Source organism: Chiloscyllium plagiosum, chromosome 16 (assembly GCF_004010195.1).
Source record: "Chiloscyllium plagiosum isolate BGI_BamShark_2017 chromosome 16, ASM401019v2, whole genome shotgun sequence".
Taxonomy (NCBI): domain Eukaryota; kingdom Metazoa; phylum Chordata; class Chondrichthyes; order Orectolobiformes; family Hemiscylliidae; genus Chiloscyllium; species Chiloscyllium plagiosum.
The window spans coordinates 45,398,737-45,422,371 of NC_057725.1; the positions used below are offsets into that span (position 1 = coordinate 45,398,737).

General features: G+C 41.5%; 1 long non-coding RNA gene across 1 annotated transcript; it reads left to right on the forward strand.

The window, feature by feature from the left end:
• The first annotated feature begins 864 nt into the window (after positions 1 to 864).
• Positions 865 to 23,635, forward strand: LOC122558050. Its single transcript, XR_006314025.1, has 3 exons — positions 865 to 899; positions 15,428 to 15,611; positions 23,610 to 23,635. It is a non-coding gene; the product is annotated as an uncharacterized LOC122558050 (long non-coding RNA).

Below are 23,635 nucleotides of genomic sequence, written 5' to 3' on the forward strand. Positions count from 1 at the left end.
AAGCACTACCGCACTTTGGTGGTAGTGTGGGGGTTAAAATAAAAAAAAGAAATAAAAAAAGAAGAAAAAAAAATAAACAGGAGATTACACAGCACTGTCCTTTGATGTGAAGGGCAGTGTTTGTCACTGGCCAAAAAGAAAGTATAATCAGGAGAACACCATGGGTGCTGGGACAAAAAAAAAAAGCACTACCGCACTGGTGGTAGTGTGGGGGTTAAAATAAAAAAAAGAAATAAAAAAAGAAGAAAAAAAAATAAACAGGAGATTACACAGCACTGTCCTTTGATGTGAAGGGCAGTGTTTGTCACTGGCCAAAAAAAAAGTATAATCAGGAGAACACCATGGGTGCTGGGAAAAAAAAAATAAGCACTACCGCACTTTGGTGGTAGTGTGGGGGTTAAAAAAAATATATAACCAGGAGATTCAGAGGCCTTCTCAGTTTAGGGGAATGACTGGTTCTACAGTTAGTGTATTACTGTTGCAGTTGGTTTCTGCTCCTTTTTTCCTGGGTGGAAACCTGATTCCTGAAGTGGCTGAATTATTTAGCCAGTTTGTGAACTGGCATTTCTTTTAGTGAGGACTGATTGTTAAACTCCTGATGCACATAATGTGTTTCAGATGTAGCTCAGTTCTCATTAGGGGGTTGTTTCACTGGCTGGTTACAGCCTGTGCGTTACTCTTTTCTCTTTTTCTGAGAAAAGGATGATAATTTTGTGGTAGGGCTTAGCCCTTGGACTCTAGTTTCCTTTGGGTTTTTTTTGTATGTGTCTTCACTGTTTTTGGTGTTTGGACTGAGCCCTTGTGGAAAACATACATTTTACCAGAGGAGCTGTACCTGTGGGGAGGCCTCGCCCTCGGCTGGGCCTCTGAAGATTGAACACCTGTGTGTGTGCTGGGAGGTGAGCACTTGCTGTATCAATAGACAATAGACAATAGGTGCAGGAGTAGGCCATTCTGCCCTTCGAGCCTGCACTGCCATTCAATATGATCATGGCTGATCATTCCTAATCAGTATCCTCTTCCTGCCTTAGCTCCATAACCCTTGATTCCACTATCTTTGAGAGCTCTATCCAACTCTTTCTTAAATGAATCCAGAGACTGGGCCTCCACTGCCTTTGGGGCAGAGCATTCCACACAGCCTTCACTCTCTGGGTGAAGAAGTTTCTCCTCATCTCTGTCCTAAATGGTCTATCCTGTATTTTAAGCTGTGTCCTCTGGTTCGGCACTCACCCATCAGCGGAAACATATTTCCTGCTGCCAGAGTGTCCAATCCTTTCATAATCTTACATGTCTCAATCAAATCCCCTCTCAGTCTTCTAAACTCAAGGGTATACAAGCCCAGTCGCTTCAGTCTTTCCGTGTAAGGTAATCCCGCCATTCCATTTTGATTTGATCCCTGCCCTCCCCCTCACTATTGGCCTCTGAAAAGGGTACTGCTTGTCACTGGCCACTTGGGTGTTTCCTTTCTTCCTGGTGGTGGAAATGAATAAAGATTTCCGCACTCGTTCTTCACCGTATCCTACACCTACACACTCGTGACAAGGGTGTTGGGGAACATAAAGCATTGTCGCTGTTTGGTGGTAATGTGAGAGTTTAATTTAAAAGGAAAAAACATATAACAAGGAGATTAGAATCTTTTCTGTTCAGGTAAAAGAAATGTAAACTGGATTGAGAATCTCCTCAGTTCGGGGGAGTTGACTCTGAGCTAGCTGGCTACAAATAAATCAAGGGTGACTTGGTGATGGGATATCGGCCTCTGTGCAGTTATTTCAGTCACTAAAGAAAATGATATGAGTATGCAGTATTCTAGGTTTGACGCATTACAAGAGTATTGGAATATTATTGATGACAGTAAGTTCAGCAATGAGCTATTTTGGGATATTAGTCATGTAATGTATATAATTCGTTAAGGTGGGAGCCTTCTCGCTTTCATTTAGTAAGCTGCTTCTTGGTCATTCTGAATTGAATTGTGTACCAGCCAGTTTCAGATTCAGAAATAGTTAGTATTTGTTTAAAAATAAATCTGATATCTGTAAATTATCTTCAACTCAATTATTCAACAAAGGTAAGTTCCAATTAATATTTTTGATCATTAATAATTTCATAAATTTTAATTGTGTTCAAGCTTCTCCATTTGGCCTGTGGATGAAGAGGAGAACTAAATACATAGTTGATTCCTAATTCTCAGACCATTGTCTGAAACTAACACACCTGCAAACACTGGGGGAAGCAATTTCTTCAAAGCTTCGTGTCTCCGTGGTCATGTGAATCTAGCCCTTCTATCCACTTTGAATAAGTATCAATTATGCTTTCCCATCAAAGTCAAATGGGTCTTGTTGCAATCTTTGCCAAGGTCTGAGAGACTTGAAGATGTGCTGTCGTGTTTGGTATTGATCATGCACGTGTAACAAGAAGCCAATATCTGCTACTTCTACTGAAATGTCTGGTTACCACACAAATTGTGCATAGGCTACACTCGTTAAACCCGAGTGACTTCTGAATTCTACAAATTTCTTTCCTCCTAGGTTTTAGTATTACAAGCTTGGGATTGAAAACTTAAGATCATTTTCTGTGATCAAATGTGTCCTTTTTCATGATATTTGCATAAGGGCTCATTTATTCATCTGGATTTTGAGAAACTTTCTGATCTGAATGCCTTTTCTCATTGTCAAATTTCCTGTAACTTCTCAGAAACTGAGAGTTTGTTGCAATTGATTGAAATATTTTCACCTCTGTATTCCTCACAATGTCAGCATTCATTTCAGGAGGGCTAGAAAACAATAATGTACTGTTGGGGCTGTACATGGTCTGGCCAGACCACATTTGGAAAACTGAGAGCAGTTTTAGCCCCAGTATCTAGGGAAGGATGTCCTAGCATTGGAGGGGATCCACGGGAGGCTTAAAAGGATGATCCTGAGATGCTGGGCTTGTTCTGAGTAGCAGTTGACTAGTATAGAAGGGTATGGGGAGATCTGATTGAGCCTTACAAAATACTGAGAAGCCTGGATAGAGTGGACGTGGAGAATGTTTGTTTCTACTCGTAGGAGAAACTAGAACCTGAGGGCACACCCTTAGAATGAAGGGACAGCCCTTTAGAACTGAGATGAGTTCTTTAGCTTGAGGGTGGTGAATTTGTAGAGCTCATTGCTACACAGTGCTGTGAAGGCCTAGTCATTAAGTGTACTTCAGAGAGATAGATACATAGGTTCGTGATTAGTAAGGGAATCCAGAGTTATAGGGAGAACATCGAAGAATAGAGTTGAGAAACATATCAGCCAAGATCGAATGGCAGAGCAGATTTAAAGGACCAAATAGCCTAATTTCCCTGACAGTATATTAGTCCCCTAATTTTATGGTATTACGCTCTGAGAACTAAAACCTTCTGCATTGGCTTGATCCATTGTAACTTCCAGGTAATGCAACAGTTATGACTGGAGTTTTCACTAGTGCACAGACTGTAGTGTAATCATAACACATCCATCATTTGGAGTGTGTGAAATGTCACTTTTGGTTCCAGTGTTGCTTATTTCAAGTGACATTGGAAGGGAAAAGGTTGAGACTATGAAGGGAGAGTACAGAGTTAGGTAGAAATTTTAAAAAGGAGGTCCTCCAGGGTAGTAATATCTGGATTACACCTCGTGCTACGAGCTCATGAGGGCAGGAATAAGAGGATAGAGCAGATGAATGCATGGCTGAGGAGTTGGTGTATGGGATAAGGATTCACATTTTTGGATAATTGGAATCTCTTTTGGGGTAGAAGTGACCTGTACAAGAAGGACCGATTGCACCAAAATTGGAAGGGACTAATATACTGGCAGGGAAATTTGCTCAAACTACTTGGGAAGATTTAAACTAGTAAGGTGGGGGGGGTGGGACCCAGGGAGATAGTGAGGAAAGAGATCGATCTGAGACTGGTACAGCTGAGAACAGAAGTGAGTCAAACAGTCAGGGCAGGCAGGGACCAGGTGGGACTAATAAATTAAACTGCATTTATTTCAATGCAAGGGGCCTAACAGGGAAGGCAGGTGAACTCAGGGCATGGTTAGGAACATGGGGCTGGGATATCATAGCAATTACGGAAACATGGCTCGGGGATGGGCAGGACTGGCAGGATACAAATGCTACATGAAGGATAGAAAGGGAGGTAAAAGAGGAGGGGGAGTGGCCCCTTTGATAAGGGTATGCATTATAGCTGTGCTGAGGGGATATTCCTGGAAATACATCCAGGGAAGTTATTTGGGTGGAACTGAGAAATAAGAAAGGGATGATCACCATATTGGGATTGTATTATAGACCCCCCAATAATCAGGGAAATTGAGAAACCAACTTCTAAGGGAACTATAGACCAGTGAGACTGATCTCGGTGATGGGCAAGTTGTTGAGGGAATCCTGAGGGACAGGCTGTATATGTGTTTGGAAAGGTAAGGACTGATTTAGGGATAGTCAACATGGCTTTGTGTGTGGGAAATCATGTTTATCAAACTTGATTGAGTTTTTTGAAGAAGTAACAAAGATTGAGGGCAGAGCAGTAGATGTGATCTATATGGACTTCAGTAAGGCATTCCGACAAGGTTCCCCATGGGAGACTGATTAGCAAGGTTAGATCTCTTGGAATACAGGGAGAACTAGCCATTTGGATACAGAACTGGCTCAAACGTAGAAGACAGAGGGTGGTGGTGGAGGGTTGTTTTTCAGACTGGAGGCCTGTGACCAGTGGAGTGCCACAAGGATAGGTGCTGGGCCCTCTACTACTTGTCATTTATATAAATGATTTGGATGTGAGCATAAGAAGTACAGCTAGTAAGTTTGCAGATGACACCAAATTTGGAGGTGTAGTGGACAGCGAAGAGGGTTACCTCCAATTACAACAGGATCTGGGACAGATGCTCCAATGGGCAGAGAAGTGGCAGATGGCGTTTAATTCCGATAAATGCGAGGTGCTGCTTTTTGGGAAAGCCAATCTTAGCAGGACGTATACACTTAATGGTAAGGTCCTAGGGAGTATTGCTGAACAAAGCCCTAGGGTCGGGGAGTCCAGAACTAGAGGGCATAGGTTTAGGGTGAGTGTGGAAAGATATAAGAGACCTAAGGGGCAACGTTTTCACGCAGAGGGTGGTATGTGTCTGGAATGAGCTGCCAGAAGCTGTGGTGGAGGCTGGTACGATTGCAACATTGAGTCATTTGGCTGGGTAATGAATAGGATGGGTTTGGAGGGATATAGGCCGACAGGTGGGACTAGATTGGGTTTAGAAGCCAAGTGCTGGCAAATGGGACTAGATTGGGTTGGGATATCTGGTCAGCATGGATGGGTTGGACCAAAGGGTCTGTTTCCATGCTGTACATCTCCATGACTCTAATTCAGAATGCACATTATACAGGCTCAGGTCAGAGCTCAGCCTTGGGCCTTTACCTGAAGAAGTGCCAGGCTTCAGCTGTGTTTTTTTAAGTTGAGTAGATCACAAGATGGCAATATCATCCTCCCAAAAGCCCAATAAATTCAGGTTATAGTGTAATAGATTCATAGATTTGTGCAGCACGGAAACAGACCCTTTAGTCCAACTCGTCCATGCTGACCATATATCCCAACCCAATCTAGTCCCATTTGCCAGCACTTGGCTTCTAAACCCTTCCTATTCGTATATCCATCCAGATGCCTTTTAAATGTTTTAATTGTACCAGCCTCCATTACGTCCTCTGGCAGTTCATTCCATATACACACCACTCTCTGCATGAAAACGTTTGCCCTTAGGTGCTTTTTAAATTTTTCCCCTCTCGCCTTAAACCTACACCTGCTAGTTCTGGATTCTCCACTCCAGAGAAAAGACCTTGTCTGTTTACCTTACAGTTGCCTCTCATGATCTTACAAACCTCGCTAAATTCATCCCCGAACTTCTGACACCCCAGGGAAAACAGTCCCAGCCTATTCAGCTTCTTCCTATAGCTTAAACCCTCTAACCCTGGCAACTTCCTTGTAAATCTTTTCTAAACCCTTTCAAGTTTTGCAACATCCTTCCGATAAGAGGGAGACCAGGATTGCACAATGTCCTGTACAGCCACAACATGACTTCCCAACTCCTATATGCAATGCACTGACCAATAAAGGAAAGCATACCAAACGCCGCCTTCACTATCCTATCTACCTGCGACTCCCCTTTCAAAGAGCTATGAACCCGCACTCCAACGTCTTTGTTCAGTAACACTCCCTAGGACCTTACCATTAAGTATATATGTCCCTCTAAGAGTTGCCTTTCCAAAATGCAACACCTTGCATTTATCTAAATTAAACTCCATCTGCCACTCCTCAGCCTATTAGCCCATCTGATCAAGTTCCTATTGTACTCTGAGGTAACCTTCTTTGCTGTCCACTGCAACTCCAATTATGGTGTCATCTGCAAACTTACTAACTGTACCTCTTATGTTCACATCCAAATCATTTATATAAATGATGAAAAGCAGTGGACTCAGTGCCGATCCTTGTGGCACTCCACTGGTCACAAACCTACAGTCTGAAAGGCAGCCCTCCACCATCACCCTCTGCTTTCTACCTTCAAAACCAGTCTTTATCCAAATGGCTCATTCTTCCTGATTCGTGAGATCTAAACTTGCTAACCAGTCTCCCATGAGGAACCTTGTTGAACAACTTAAAGTCAATATAGATCACATCTACCGCTCTGCCCTCATCAATCCTCATCATTACTTCTTCACAAAACTCAATTAAGTTTGTGAGACATAATTTCCCACACACAGTCTTGTTGACTTCCCCTAATCTGTCTTTGTCTTTTCAAATACATATAAATCCTGTCCCTCAGGATTCCCTCCAACAATGTGCCCACCATCAATGTTAGGCTCATTGATCTATAGTTCCCCAGATTTTCCTTACCACTTTCTTAGATAGTGACACCACATTAACCAACCTCCCAGTTTTCAGGAACCTCAGCTGTGACTGCTGATGATTTGAGTATCTCAGCAAGGGGACTAGCAATCGCTTCCCTAGCTCCCCACAGAGGTCTAGGCTATACCTGGTCGGGTCCTGGGACTTAAAATACATAAAGGTGAATAAAGATATCCAGGATCACCTCCTCTGTAATATGGACACTTTTCAAGATGTCACTATCTATTTCCCCATATTCTATATCTTCCATGTCTTTCTCCACAGTAAATACTGATGCAAAATACTTGTTCAGTATCTTCCCCCATCTCCTGCAGTTCCACACAAAGGCTGCCTTGCTGATCTTTGAAGGGCCCTATTCTCTCCTTAGATACCCTTTTGTCCTTTAATGTATTTATAAAATCCCTTTTGGATTCTCCATAACCCTATTTGCCAAAGATACCTCATGTCACCTTTTTGCCCTCCTGATTTCCCTTTTAAGTATACTCCTACGGCTTTTATACTCTTCTAAGGAGTTACTCGATCTCTGCTGTCTATACCTAACTTATGCTTCCTTCTTTTTCTTAACCAAAACCTGGAATTCCCTAGTCATCTAGCATTCCCTGCATCTTACCAGCCTTTCTTTCACCGTAACAGGAATATACTGTCTTTGGACTCTCATTATTTCATTTTTGAAGACTTCCCATTTTCCAGCCATCCCTTTACCTACGAACATCTGCCCCCAATCAGCTTTTGAAAGTTCTTGCCTAATACTATCAAAACTAGCCTTCCTCCAGTTTCAAACTTCAACTTTTAGATCTAGTCTATCCTTTCTTGCCACTATTTTAAAACTAATAGAATTATGGTCACTGGCCCTAAAGTGCTCCCCAACTGACACCTTTGTCACTTGCCCTGCCTTATTTCCCAAGAGTAGGTCAAGCTTTGTACCTTCTCTAGTAGGTACATCTACATACTGAATCAAAAAATATTCTTGTACCCACTTAACAAATTCCTCTCCAACTAAACCCTTAACACTATGGCAGTCCTAGTCTGTGTTTGAAAGTTAAAATCCCCTACCATAACTACCATATTACTCTTACAGGTAATTGAGAACTCCTTACAAATTTGATTATAGCCAACAGATACTGCCTCAGGCAACAGGCTTTCAAGCTTTTGTCTGGTAACAAATTGTTATAGAACTAACTTAATGTATTGTTCCAACCAAAAGAATCTCTTCCTTGAAGGTGCTGCAGGTTTCTAAGGATTGTTAAACTGTATGATTTTTTTGCTGAGATGTAAATTTTCAATCAAAAGCATTACCGTGGAGAATGTGTTGCATGTAGAAAGTAAATAAACTCCTCCATATTCTGCCTGGAGTCTTCAGCAGTGGTTCTAATACATACATTAAACTTTGCTGGAATGTTGTGAAAGATCAAAATTGAAAAAGTCAAAAGGATACTGGAGAAGGGGATAAAGAGATCAGCCATAAAGACAGCAAGGTAATTATTGCCAACAGCACATACTTCTTGATTTAAGTTGCCCCTAAACTGTCACAGGTTTCTCTAGAATTTGGAAAACTACAGATACAGAACTACAGAATTTGAGTGTTGGTCAGAGGTGAAAACGGAAGTAGCGATTAAAGAATTTAATGTCAATAGTTGCTGCTTTTCAGCTCCACCCCACTCCAGCCATATCGCCATGTGTGGGAGATGATAGTGGGGACAGGAGAAAAGCAGCATGGCACTGACCCACAATAACAGAAAACACACATGGTTAATGGTCACTTAAGGCCAATTGGAACTTTGCAGTTTGTTTTCAGGTCCCCAAAAGCTAATATTTAGCTGCTTGGCAGTGGTCATACAGCCCTAGTATTAGCAAGCCCTTCCTACCCACCCCACTGCATCCACTCCACCTCCCACATCATACCCATGGTGGCAATCAGGCTGCTGAATCTATACTTCAGATTTAAACAATGTGACATAAAGGACTCTTCCTTTCTGAAGTGATCTCTCTCTTTCACTTACCTGCCTTCACATCCTGTTGCTGCTATTAAGCTGGAAAGGCTCCTATTGTCCTCTCATATATGATAGCCCATCTGCTAATTCTAACTGGACAATGAGACTACTATGCTCCCATTGTTGGAAAAATTAAAAACCGATAGACACTGATCCAAAGTAATTGGCAAGAGAAACAATTGCAAATTGAGGAAAGCTTTTTATTGCAGTGAATGGTTCAAATCTGAAGGGTACTGCATCAGCATGTGGTGAAGGACAGTTCAAATTAAGCTTCCACTTGAGAACTGAAGCATTCTCTGAAAATGAAACAATTGTATTACTCCAAGGAGACCGCAAAGGAATAACATGAGGTGAATTGCTGCTTTAGAGGGCTAGCATAGACATGGTGAGCCAAATAGTCTCTCTGAGCTGTAAGTACTCTATAATTCCATTTACAGTTACTGAGCCAGTTAGCTCAGCTGGCTGAATGGCTTACTGACTGACAGGTTTGTAATGTGGAGTTATACTCCTATAAGTTCAATTCCCAAACCAGCTAAGGTTGCCTTTGACGGTCCTACCTTCTCAACTACCGCCCCCCCCACCCCATTTGTGGCTTGATGGCCCACAGTTTAAACTCCCCACCAGACATCTCTCTCTGAGGAAGTGGGATTATTGCTACTATAATAATGGACCCTGCACATGGATGTGGCTGCAGACTAATGAATACAACATCAAGTTCTGATATTTGTGGGTAGAGGGATATTGCCAATCCTCTTTCCTTGACCAGATTTAAGGACCTATTTGGTTTATAGTGGTACAAGAATAACTGCTAGCAAGCCTTAATCAAAATAGATTTTTTCTTAACAAGCTGCAGTTTATTATATGATAATAACAATGTCTAACCAATTTGCTAAGACTATTGGGAGACAGAGTCAACACATCTGTGTACTTTGAGATCAGATGTTATGCTGATTTCCCCACCAGGACTATATATCATCATTAAATTAGGTGGAGGTTAATGCAGTCTTCAATAATAATCCTTTGAAAACCATTACCCTACACAATAGAAGTTTATCAATGGCATTGTCCATCTTGGAATAAGAAAAGAAGAACTTACATTTAGATGACAATTTTTTAAGACCTTGCTGTCCCAAAGTACTTTACAGCCAGAGATGTGCTTTTGAAATTAAATTACTTTTTTAACGCAAGAAAGCAGCCCATTAATATACTCCAAGGTTTGATAAACAGCAATGAGATAATAATCAGATGATCTGTTTCTCAGTTTTGGTTGAAGAAATTCCCATTTACAAGTTAATACATTGTGGCACTGGAAAAGGCAGAGGTCTGCAGAGATGGTAATGCCCTTGGTTTATGCAATAATAGCAATATACTTTGTAACTATGACCTTTTGTGTTCCATAAACTTAAAAGAAATGGGCTCAGTCTTAATCCGCAAAGTTTTTAAAATATATCAAGCCTGCCTTCAGGTCAGTGGAAAGTGAGTGAGGAGCAGGAAGCTGACACATTCCCAGCAGAGGTGGATTGGTTGTTCAGATTTATCAATGAGGCTGGCAGTGTTTGATTTAATCCTCTTTACTTGGGTGAACTGAGGTGAGTATAACTTCAGGGACAAGGCAAGTGATTTCGTGCCCCCAGGTTTCTCCCCATCAGACTTTCCCCACATACACCCGACCCCAAGTCAGGGATCAGCTCTTTCCACCCGTGAAGGAGGTGTGTCTGGATCTGGACTCCAACGTTGCCTCTCTGATTCATACCCAATCCCTCCTCCCCAGCGTTGAGGATTGTTCTTCCCTCCATACTTCCATCGGCTGGGGAAGTTGACTTAACTGTAGCTGTGGCCTATTCTAAGGCTCCCCACCCATTTGTACATCTGATTCCCTTCTGGAAAACCTGTCCAAGCAATTTAAAACTCCACAGCCTGCAAGAAATTGCTGACTTCCAGATTTACTGAAAGGAACATCATTCAGCTGACTCCCTAAAATACCACAATTTTTGCTCCATCATAACACACAGCTTCTGTCACAACTGCATCAGCAATAATCCAGGCAATGTTCATTTGCTCATCCTGTGCTATCTTTTGGATAAAAATACAATAGTACCAAATAAGGCAAACTGAGCTTGACATCGTAACTGCAGTATTCTACTTCATTCAGATCACAGGATGGTGGGGGCGTTGATGCAGTGCTAATGCCAATGGATTTGTAATTCAGAACCCCGGCTAATGTTCTGGGCATAAGAGTTCAAATTCTACTGTAGTGGATGGTGAAATTTGAATTCAAATAACAAGCAAGCATATTGGCTACCAGATGATCATTGTCAGCTACTGTTTTAAAAACCTACCTTGTTAGTATCCTTTAGAGAAGGAAATCTGCCATTCTTACCTGGTCTGGCCGAAATGTGACTCCATACCCACAGCAATGTGGTCGATTCTCGACTACCCTGTGGTAATTAGGGATGGGCAATAGACTTCAGTCTCTTTTCTTAAAAAAAAAAGTTAAAACCTACATTGAAACATTAAAGGATCTCACTGACATTGAGAAGAGAGCACAGGTTAGGATGATCAACAAGTTATTCACTTCGTACCTTCAACACTCCCATCTAAGTTGTTTCACAAGAACTTTTTAAAAAAACAAAGAAATATTAGGTTAGCCGACCAAATCTTGGGTAAAAAAAGTAGATTAGAAGGAGGAGAGTGAGAGTGAGAGGGAGAGAGGTTTACAGAGGAAATGTAGAATTCACACTCAGGGCACTGCCAGCAATACTGGGGAACTTAAAACTGGGGATGTTCAAGAGCCCAGAATTAGATGAAAGCTGATATAGTTGAGGAGCTGGAGGAGATTACAGAGATAAGAAGGTGAAATCCAGGAAGGAGTTGAAAGCAAGACTGAGAATATTAAAATTTATAAACTTAGTTGACTGGGTGCTAATGTAAATTAGCAAGCACAAGCATGTACAACAGAATTTTGGATGGTGTCCAGTTGACAAGGCTAAAAACTGGGAGACTACCCAGGACCGCCTATGGTAGCAAAGGCATAAATGAGGATTACAGATGAGTTGAGTGAGGGGTGAAGTCACACAATGCCATGGTGATGGAAATGGAATACCTTAGTGATGTTGTGGATATGTGGTTGGAAACCCTTAGGGTCAAATATGAACCAAGGTTATGTGCGGTCCGGTTTCGTCACAAACTGTCGCCAGGCAGAGAGATTGAGTTGGTAGCTCGGGAATGGACTTTGGAGCAAAGAACAAAAATAATGACTTCTGCCTTCCCAGCATTCAATTGGAGGAAACGTCTAACTGCATTGAATGTGAGATAGTTAATCTGGTAAACTAGCAATAGTGAAGGGGTTCAGATGGTACTGTTAGAGTTGAGGTTCATCAGTACATATGAAAGCCAACTCAATGCTTTTTGATGTCTCCAGAGGACACTACATGAATGAGAAATAGAACGGAAGCCAACAATAGACGTTTGGGGAAGATTAGAGTTAATGGTGCAGGAGCAGAAAGGGGTATCAGTGCAAATAGTATTTTGGGAAATAGAGATGATTAAATAGACCAGAATGGAACCAGATGAGAGTAATCCCATTCAGTTTGACCAGCTGCATTGAAGGAAGATGGTCTGATCAATCAGATCAAAGGTTGAGAATGTTGATGTTAAACTGTTTTGTTTTGTTGCAATCATTATCAGATACCATTTCTGACTTTAAGAACCAGCGTGGTACGAGACCAGGAGAAAAATAGACAAATGTTTGTGAGTTGACAACATATTCAAGAAATGCAAGTTTGGAAATGTTATGATGGTTTTTAGGCTCAATAGTGTCAGAGGTTGTTGTCCTTTGAGGAAAGGAGTCATGATGGTGAGGTCACATAGCAAGAATTGTCATTTTTGAAGATGACCATTTTAGTAACATTAACGAGATCTACAGGCTCAGTGGTTAGCACTGCTTCCTCACAGCACCAGGGTCCCAGGTTCAATTCTAGCCTCGGGTGACTGTCTGTGTGGAGTTTGCACATTCTCCCCGTGTCTGCGTGGGTTTCCTCTGGGTGCTCTGGTTTCCTCCCACCGTCACAAAGATGTGCAGGTTAGGTGAATTGGCCATGCTAAATTGCCAATAGTGTTAGGTGCATTAGTCAGAGGGAAATGGGTCTTGGTCGGTTATTCTTCGGAGGGTCGGTGTGGACTTGGTGGGCCAAAGAGCCTGTTTCCACACTGTAGAGAATCTAATGTAGAGAATCTAAGCTAATCTAAAATAGATGGAGAGAGAATTGTTAACAATGTTGGATCACATGAAGACCAAGAGATGATATCAGATGGTCAGCAGTTCATAGATTTAGGATTGAGGAAACAGATGATTCTTGTGGATAGGATGATCTTGGTGAGGCATGAGGGGAAATCAATGAGAAACAAGAGAAAGGTGTGACTTCAGGGCTAAGATAGGGCTGTGAGGGAGAGAGGGTCAGGTGGATGAGGTAACCTTCGTGGAAGCCAGGAATGGCATTTAAGTTTGGTTTTGTTATTGCTGAATGGAGGCTCAGTGAGCAACTCATACTTTGAAGATCTTGGTCACTGAACAAGTGATACATGTAACCATGAATTGGAGAAGGAGATCTTCATTTCGATTGCAATATTCATCAAGTTGAAATGGATGGCTGAATTTGCCATGTTGCTGGGCAAGGTCACAGCAAGATTTGTCATTTTTGAAGATGACCATTTTAGTAATATTAACGAGACCTACAGGAGAAACTTGAGGCAGACAGATGCACAAGTTAAGATGAGATCATGACTGATTTTTGATGGCTAGAAACAAATCCAAGATGTTTGTCAAGGAACGATTCAATAATCCTAAAAACATCTTATTCTCATTGTTCATACTGACTCTATCAGGAGTCAAATTCCAATAATAGCTTGTGTACCGATCTAGAAAAAAACAGGGGGCATGACTGGAGGAAGCAGAGGAGACAGAGACAGCTATGTGAATGCTGGATTGTTTTTACATCACCCTCCAATCTGACTCTGGTCAACTAATGGAAGAAACACAAAGTGAGGCAGCTCTCTCAAAACAGACTATTTGGGGAAATACAAACTAGACTATCTGTGCCAGAAGGTTGATCATGGATGAAAACACAATTCGCCTTCAACAAATCTACCCTGCTTGTATTTAGTTGTAATGTAGCGTACACTTTGAATTATTTACTTGTGGAATTACAGATTCTGAGCGTTTTCCCTTGAATTATGTTAGACCAAATTACTGCAGCACTACTGTGATCCAAGTTCAGCTCAGCAGAACTCTATTGAAGCTTCTGGACTGATGTAGTCTGGGGTCTGCATTGTAAAAACAAGTTTGCTTGAATATCGAAAATGTTCTGATTTTGAATAAAATGTCGCAGGGGACAGAGCTCACAAATACTGAAGGCTGGAATTATTCTGGAGGCTATATTTAGCACTGGTGATGTGGAACAACTTGATTTACCTTAACTCGTTTATATGATGCATTCATTTCATTATTTCCCATATGTTTTCCAAAATTCAACATTTAGCTTTTGCTCTGCAGGCTATAAGCAGAGAAACAGCCTGTTCACTGATGAGAGGAACAGCATGTTAATACAATTTATTAAATCAAATCCTTCCTTCTGGTTTCTTTTAAAACTCTGTAGGCAACAGGCATTTGGTGACGATTTATTCTCAGTGGCTTACTTCATTGCTGGGGGTGTATCGGAGCTTTTCTCCTGTCTCCACCTACAATGTCAGCTGATAGAACTCTTCCTTGCATAAAGGTTCTTGTAGCCTAAGATACTGATTCTCTTCCAAGTAATTAAGCAAGTAGGTAAGAAGAACATTTGATTAGTCCCTATAAAATAAATAATTAGGGCTAAAAAATGTGTTGGTTCCAATTTTTGGGCACAGGACTCAGTTTGGAATCATCCCATGCCCAATTCTCTTGAGGCAGTAAATATACAAACTTTGTTCTCCTCCCCTTTTACATAGCTGTAGCATTCACTGAGTGACTCTGCAGTTGGGCTCTGCAGCTAAATGCTCAACAGATCCAACCCCCAACTCGGCACTTCTCCCTTGAACTGTCCCACTTGTCTATCTTCCTTCCCACCTACCTGCTCCACTCTCTCCCCCCCCCCCCCCACATTCATGATGAAGGGCTTATGCCTGAAACATCGACTCTCCTGCTCCTCAGCTGCTGCTTGATTTGCTGTGCTTTTCCAGCACCACACTTTTTGACTCAGAATGCCCAGAAGCTTAACAGACATTGCACATAGCTTCCAGCATTGAAAGACTGTCTGCTCCTCTTGGAGACGAGCTGCAGTCCTTTGGAAGAAACTACTGCTTATAGCTACTCAGCATCTGCAGAGGGAGCTATACCCTGACAATATCAGATCACATGAGACTGAGAACTGACAGAAGACAGCACTTGTGAAGCCCTATTCTAGAATACTTAGGAGTCTGCATTATAGCCAATAAATCTTAACAGTTTGTACTGGCCTTGTATTTAGTCTTCGTCTGTCTCTTACTCCTGTTAATATGTTTATAGCAGATTGGAAAGCAGCAAGTGGATCCAGAAATACAGCAGTAAGCAATGGGAAAAGGCCTGAAATACCCAGCAGCAGCAGAGAGCAATAGATAAAGGACTTCCACAGCAACCCAGCAATTCACCCACAATGGGGGAAAACGACCAGAGCAGTCCAACAATAGGACAGACAGCACACAGTTCCACTTGGGTGAGCAATGAATTCCACTCTATTCAAACAAAAAGTTTTCTGGAATGAACAGGATCCTCGACAGGCTGAGAAAGGGTAGAGTGAATGTCAGCACTTTCAAGCCATTCATCTTAAACTGAGCAGGATTTCAAGCCATTCATCTTAAACTGAGCAGGATCAAAAGTGCTCTGTAGCCACAACAAGGGAAGTGCATGGAAAAGGCTCTAACTGCTTTTTACATGGTCCCTTGAGAGCATGAAGGTCCACAGGCAGTAATTCCTGATGAAGGGCTTTTGCCTGAAACGTCAATTTTACTACTCCTCAGATACTGCCTGAACTGCTGTGCTCTTCCAGCACCACTAATCCAGAATCTGGTTTCCAGCATCTGCAGTCATTGTTTTTACCTAGTAATAAGGCCCCATGCAAAATGCCAAAAGGCGTGGCTACCATAAGAGTGGTCATGTTAAAATAGCAGTTTATTTAAAAATATCTGTTTAATAAACACAGATCAGCCATCTTTTAAAGAAGCCCAATTAAAGAAATCACTTTTGATCAGGAGGTCACAGATAATGAAAATCAATGTGCTAACATTGAAGTCAATGGACATACATGCAATTCATGTATTCAGCAATTCAAATTAGTGCAGGAATAGAAGTCATTATTTTGTCTGATGAACTTGTAAAAGCAAAATTATCCCACAGCCTCATGGTCAGGAGGAGCTAGCCTCAATGTTAAGGATCATCTTCAGGCAACATTAGACTGAAAGACAGGGAAATCGCAGAAACACTAAATATTATCTACAACCAGCTATGTTCTCTACTAAGCAGGAAAACTTGTAAAAAATCAACAGGAATTAGTAAATGAATTTAAACCAATTTGGCAGAAGATGCAGCACAGAGTAGATGCAAAGTGGGGAGCCAGGCCCAATTATAGATAAAAAGAATACGAGGACAATCCTGTAGGCAGAGAAGACATGGGCATGAGAAGGCACTTGCGAGGACTAGAAAACTAAATTGTTTCAATTTTACAAGGAGCACTGGTAAGGTGGATAAACTTAAAACATTGACCAGCACATGGGAATATGATATTGTTGCAATCACTTGAAGGATCTCAACATTCTAGGGTATAGAAGATTCAGGTATGAGAGGTGGAGGGGGAAAGAGTTGGGGGCCATTGCATTATTGATCAAGGAAACCATCACTGCAGTAATGAGGGAGGAAGTCCTAGAAGGGTCTTCAATTGAGGACATCTCAGTAGAGTTTAAAATAAAGGGGTGATTCACTATTACAGGCTTCGCAACAGTCAGAGGGAGATAGAGGAATAGCTATGGAGGGAAATCAGATGTGTGAGAGGAATAATATTAGAGTAGAGGATTTCAACTTTGCTAACATTGACTGGGATCACCTTAGTGTGAAAGGATTTGGATGGGGTGGAATTTTTAAAGTGCAGCCAGGAGAGCACTTTGTGCCAATCCATAGATAGTTGTTGAAACTTTATTGCTGGAACAGCACAGCAGGTCAGGCAGCATTCAGGGAACAGGAGATTCGACGTTTCGGGCACAGGCCCTTCTTCAGCAATCCATAGATCGTCCTACTAGAGATGGGGCAGTGCTTGACTTAATCTTAAAGAATGAAGTGGTTGAAGTCAAGTGGTTGCAGTGTCAATGCATGAACTTGAGAATAGTGACCATAATTCTAAGTTTCAAAGTCCTAATGGAAAGGAATAAGGATAGTGCAGAAGCTTGACTCTGACTCTTCTGTATCTACAGACCTCACTTTCTCCTAGTTACTAAATTTTCAAATCAAATATGGAAAGGCCAGCCATTAAACAGCATATGGCAAACATATGCTTAAATGACCACTTTCATAGAATCACAGAATTCAGATAAGTCTAAATTTTGAAAGTGGGAATCTTTAAGAAGTATGGCAAGAGTGCTATATTCCCCTAAGACAAAAGACAAGGGCAGCAAGTCCTTCCAACCTGGATGTGAAGGGATGTCAAGGGATATTTAGATTTTGACTTTTAAAGAAAGGAAACATATGCTCCCTCTATCGCATTAAAAAGAGAGGGGTGGGGGCCCTTCAAAAGAATAGAGTGTAGGGGTTGCTTAAAAAGAAATTAGAGGGCAAAAAAGGGCCACAGGATATTTTTGGCTGACAGGAACAAGGAAGACCTAAAGGTATCTGATAGATATATTAAGAACAGAGGGATTACTAGAGAAAGTATGAAACCTATTAGATACCAAATGAGCAATTTGTGCTTGGAGCCAGAGGATGTGGTTGAGGTCTTAAGTGAATACTTCTGTATTCACAGAGGAGAAATACATTGTAACTGGAAATTTCATTTGAGATAGTGAGCTTCTCGAGTTTAAGATTAATAAGGAGGAGGTATTAGATGTTTTAGTGGGGATAAAGGTGCATACATCCCCAGGGCCTGATGAGATGTATCCCAGGCTGCTATGGGAGGCAAGGAAGGAAATTTCTGGGGCCTGGCAGAGGCAATTAATACTTTGCTGGCCACAGGTAAAGCCCCAGATGACTGAAGGATAGCTAATGCAGCTCCTTTGTACAAGAAGGGCAGCTGCAATAGGCTGGATAATTACAGACAAATTTGTCAGTGGGAGGGAAATTATTAGAAAAATTTCTGAGGGACATGATTAATCAACACCTGGAAATGTGGGGATTGATTAGGGATAGTCAGAACAGATTTGTTCAGGAGAGATCCTATCTGACTAATTTAATTGAGAATTTTGAAAAGACTAAATATATTGAGGGTAGTGTGGTTGATGTAGTTTACATGGACCTCAAGGCCTTTGGCAAGGTCCCACATGGAAAGCTGGTCCAAAAGATAAGAGCCCATGGGATCCAAGCAAAGAGGATCCAAAATTGGCCTGCAAATAGGAGGCAAACAGTACTGGTGAAGGGTTGTTTTAGGAATTAGAATCCTGTGGCCAATGATGTACCACAGGGATTGATACTGGGATCCTTGCTGTTTATTTATGTACATTGACAAGTTGGGATGTGAATGTTGAAGGTATAAATAATAAGTTTGCAGATGACATGAAATCAATAACACATCATTAGTGTTATTGATAGTGAAAAGAATGGTCTCAGGCTACAATCAGATATTGAACAGTAGATAAATTCGGCAGAGCAATGGCAGATAGAATTTAATCCTGTTAAGTGTAAGGTGTTGTATTTTGAATGGTCTATTAAGGAAAGGATATATGCAATTAATAATAGGTCCCTAGGGAACATTGAGGAACAAAGGGACCTTTCTATACAAGTCCATAGATTCCTGAAGATGTCAGCACAGGTAGACGGGTAGTGAAGGCGGCAATGTGGGATGCTTGCCTTTGTTAGCCCATCATAGCATAAATGAGCTAGGAAGTCTTGTTACAATTTTATAAATATTGATTAGGCCACAGATGGAATACTGCATGCAGTTCTGGTTGCCATGATATTGGAAGGTTGTGATTGCACTGGGGGAGGTGCAGAGGACATTCACTGGGATGTTGTTTGGATTGAAAAATCTGTTATCAGGAGCGACTGGATAGGGTGGGTTTGTTTTCTTTGGAGCAGAGGAAGCTGAGGAGGATCTGATTGAGGCATCTAAAATTATTAGAGGCATAGACAGGGTAGATTGTGAGAATCTTTTCCCCATGACAAACGTGTCTTCAATCAGAGACAAAAATTGAAAAGCTAAGCAGGCTGTCTAAAATCAGAAGGCATAATTTTAAGGTGAATCTGAGGAAATTATTTTTCAGCCAGTGGATAGTTCAGACATGGAACATGCTGCCTGAGAGGATGGTGGAGGTAGGTACTCTTGCAACATTTAAGAATTATCTGGATGAGCACTTAAAATGCCAGGGCAGAGTAGGCTACGGACCAAGTGCAGGTAAATGGGATTAGTATAGTTTGATATTTGCTAATTGGCACAGACCTGATGGCCCTGTTACTCTGCTGTATGACTGTACAATTCCTAAATGTTTTCGGAGGTCTGAAAAAAAACTGAACTACATTTATACCGAAAGCGGAGGTTAAACTCATCTGTTTATTTACACCCACGAAGGTCTCAGATACTAAATGCATGCTTTCCTGCAAGCAACATGATCTGTCCTTTTCAGATCATTGGGCTCCACTATTATCCCATAACGTCATAGCCCCCACCTTCCCAATGCTGCCTGGATCCACAAAACATAATACTTTGCTGGGATCTTGGGACTGCAGCTTGTTTTTTTTAATGTCCTCCTGTGGACAGGATCCTGGATACACCGGCTTTTTAACTGTGATCATGATATGAATGAAAATATAAGGTTATATCGCTGTAACCATATTGAGTGTGCCAATGAAAAGGATTTACTCCTCAGTTCATAATATTCCCTTTTCCCCCAATAGTTTACCTGATGGTAGCGTAATGCAGCTCCAGCTTTATGCTGGAGAGAACTCCCCTCGAGTTTTTGTGCACCCTGCCTTTTCAAACCTATGTGTAAAGTGAACTAGACAATCATTAAATGGTTTAGGCTCCCGATAGCCAATCGGGATGAGGGTAGGATGGACTTCTGGATTTGAAGGAGAAAGGGAAGGCATGGAAAGGTGAATATCCCCTACCTGCAACCATCAACATCTTTTTGATTTGATTTATTATTGTCACATGTACCTATGTATAGTGAAACGTTTTGTATTGTGTGCAGTACAGGCAGGTCATACGATGCAAAGTGCCTTAGGGTAACAGAACAGAGTGAAGAATACAATGATACGACTGCAGAGAAGGTGCACATAGAATGAGATCAGCACTAAATTTAAACTTTTGAAGGGTCTATTCAGAAGACTAATAACAGCAGGGAAGAAGCTGTTCTTGAATCTGTTGGTATATGTGTTTAAGCTTTTCATCCTCTGCCTGATGGAAGAGGTTGCAAGAGATTATAGTGGGGGTGGGAGCGGTCTTTGATTATATTGGCTGCCTTCCTGAGGCAGTGAGAAGTATAGAAGGGAGTCAATGGATGCAAAGTTGGCTTACAAGATGGACTGGGCTATATCCACCACTCTGTGGTTTCTTATGGTCCCTGGGCAAAGCAGTTATCATACCAAGCTGTGATGCATCTGGATAGAATGCTTTCTGTGGTGCATTTGGAAAAGTTGGTGAGGACCCTTATGGATGTGCTGAATTTCCTAAGCTACCTGAGGAAGAGGAGGCGTTGTTGTGGCACCTTGACCAGGACAGATGGTTGGTTATCATCACTCTGAGAAACTTGACACTCTCTACCCTCTCCACCTCAACTCCATTGATGGGGTAAGAAAAAACAAACATAATTCTTTGTAGACCAGGTCAAACGTGAGGGGGGATGTTAACTTTTCTTTGCCACCCCCTGGTGTGACATTTCAAACCAGGATTTCAGTTTCTGCTCATTTGAACAGCCTGCTCTGTCTGTGGTAATTTCAACAGCTCTCGCTCACTGTGCAATATCATTTATTAGTTTTCTCTCTTTCTGTGTGCGCGCTTTTTCTCTGCCCCTCTCTTTCTTTCTCTCTCTGCCTTTCTCGATCTCCGTGCTCATTTCTCTCTCTGTCTCTTAGTCTGAGCATGTTTAACCTTTTTATGAGAAGAACTGGCTGCACTGGGGGAAATAAACAGTGAGCTGCAGGGATAGTGCTCAAAGTTGGATGCGAGTCTGAGGTGGGAAAAGGAGGGTCCTGGAGGGTCTAGGTGATGGGAGTTTTTGCCACCCCCTACACTCCTTGCACTCTTTCCCCAAGTGCTAGACCCCTCTGGGGATGTAGTTTTGCTCACACTTTGACCCTAGGGTAGCCTTTGAAATCCAAAGGTGGGAACGATCAGAAACATGATGTACGCTGGCTTAAAACTGACTCAGCAGTGACAGCAGGCACCAGATGGCAACGCTTAATAAGACACAATGTAATGCTGCACATTTAAGAGTCTTTCCAGGACTCCTCCTAGACATCCAGGTAATACACACTGCATCAAAGTGAAGCTTGGATATATGTGCTTAGCTACATTTTTCCCTAATGAAACTAAACCGGGGACATGGTGGCAGATTTCTATCCCTCAGTTCCTATTTCTCTAACTTTACAGCACCAATCTACACTTGTAACTGAGAGAAACTGGTGGGTGTGAGGAGAATGGCAAACTCCTGAAACTCCTGAGATAAAGGCCATGAATACAAAATGTATTTATGATTTTATTGAAGCTGGCAAAGAAAGCGTCAACTTAGTCCCGCCTGTATAAAATATACATAAATATACACAAATATGTCTACCGTGAATGGTCATTGACATGCCCAGGAATGGAAATGTGATTTGTCACTTGTATATAATTCCTCAAATCCTCACTCTGAAATAACATGAAAAACACAACAAGAAACATACGGCTATGATGTGTTTTCATTTAGAGATTAATGCTGTGCTCTAAAGGAGAGAGTAGAGGATGGAGTGGAATAGGAACTGTGAATGCTGGGAGGCAGGTGGCAAAATTAGTGATGGAGTTGAGCGGTGTGAGAGTATGAATGGTGGTATTCAGGGGACAAGCACTGAGAGTGGGGGCAGGGTGTGCTGCTCACCGAGCTGTGATAGTAAGGGCAGGGAATGTAAGGTCAGGAAGCTGGAGTAGGCAGGATGGAGTCTTAAAAGAAAACATAAAATGAGACAATAGACAAAATATTCAAATGGAGTTATTTCAGAGCAGCTACTACGATGTGAAAGGTCAGTGTGGTGTTTAGTGCGTGCAAAGTCATGAAAACCTCTGGCGCCAGATTTCTTACCAATAGAAGGTGGTCACCTCCAGTACAAATGCAGATGAGACCAAATCAAGTGTGTCAACAAGTATTAATCTGATTTCATTGAAGTTTTACATTGATCAATTGCAAGTGCTAAATTGAATATGGCTTGCATGCACACTGCAGGCACTTTAAGTTTTAATTTCAACTGCATGGGAAACCAAAAAAGGAGTGGTGCATAATTCTAGTTCTGCTGCTGGTGACTGCTGCTATTGACAAAATTCCAGTCATTACCATTGATTCATGCCACAAACTCCGTTCCAACCACTGACTCCATTCCTTTGACTAAACTGGAATTGATCTGAGATGCTTCAACCACATAGTTGCATTGCTTATTATAACCCCCTTAATGTTACTTGACCTTGCCCCTACTGTAGCTCAACTGCTGCTCAAACCTTCATCCATGCTTTTGTTACATCCTGAGTCCCACATTTGACCTTCAGTAAATTGGATATCAAACAAGTCTTTGCTGCCTATGCCCTAGCTCATGTCATGTTCTTTTCAGTATCACACCTGTGTTCATGCTTAAGTAATGCCTTAATTTTCGAATTTCAATCCTTCATTTCAAATCCCTATATGACCTCACCATTCCAATCTCATCTTCTTCAACCCACAACCCTCTGAGATAATCCTTTTATGTTTCCGATTTTAATTGCACCAACAGCTGTGACCAGCCCTTCAGCTGTCAAATCCCACATGTAACTGTGATAAAGTCACTAAATTCTTATTAGAATAGATGGTAGAATCACAATAAAATAAAAGCAGAATACTGCAATGCTGGAAATCTGAAATAAAACAAAGTGCTAAAGAAACTCAACAGATCTGGTGGTATTTATGGAGAGGTAAACAGAGTTAACATTTTAGTCTGCTATACCTAATCCTTTGAAACATTGCATAATTACAGTGATTTTACTACAATATTATAAGAAAATGTACTCCATGTTAATAGTTTATTATGCAGTTAATCTAAACTAAAAACAATCATGCCAAGCATGGCCCCTTGGTTCTGTTTTGGAATATTTGAACCCATTAGAAGAAAACTGTTCCTTCCTGCTAGTTGGAGAATTATCACTATAAAACCCATTTTAAATTACCTGCATGCACAGCATTTCTTGTGGAAATGCAGCTGGTGGTGAATACTCAATATAAAGAGGTAATTAATTGACAAAATGTAGGAGACCAGCTGTTATTGACTATAATATTTCTGTTTGTGTGTCTTTTGTAAGAACATAGGAGAACGTGAGGACTGCAG